At 38.5% G+C, this 441-nt stretch overlaps 1 long non-coding RNA gene across 1 annotated transcript in view; it reads left to right on the plus strand.

The window, feature by feature from the left end:
• LOC118750334 overlaps nucleotides 1–441 on the plus strand; it is an 18,156-nt gene that overhangs the window by 11,762 nt on the left and 5,953 nt on the right. The gene's annotated exons all lie outside the window — the stretch shown is intronic.

Raw genomic sequence — 441 nt, forward strand, 5'->3', positions numbered from 1 at the left:
TTCTTTTTCCAAAGGAGGGTGATGTAATGCGATAAAAGCATACAATTTGCAACCCTACAAATCACCTTGTATGAACACGCCTTAAATCTAATCTAATACAAGAATTTACGATATTAAAAATACAACCCTGTTCTATGTACAATAGCAGCTAGGTTTACGAGAAACGTGAAAAATAAATTGGCGGCATTCGCCCGCGTACCATTAAAACGAAAAGTTGAGTTTATTCTAAAACATAATTGGAGGTCCCACTAATAGCGGCGGAAATTCGCCCACATTCTTGGGTAGCCACAGGAGCACCACCGGAGCACCCAAATACATTTGTACAACACCTTGTTGCAAGAGCATAAGCAGGCGGAAGTAAGTGTTTAGTTGTGACGAAAAACTCAATTTAGAAACTGAAAGATCAAGTTCAACAGAATTAAATATCTAGTTTAGTTCGCG

The sequence above is a fragment of the Rhagoletis pomonella genome, unplaced genomic scaffold (genome assembly GCF_013731165.1).
Source record: "Rhagoletis pomonella isolate Grant_MI unplaced genomic scaffold, Rhpom_1.0 Rhpom_scaffold_00208, whole genome shotgun sequence".
NCBI lineage: Eukaryota > Metazoa > Arthropoda > Insecta > Diptera > Tephritidae > Rhagoletis > Rhagoletis pomonella.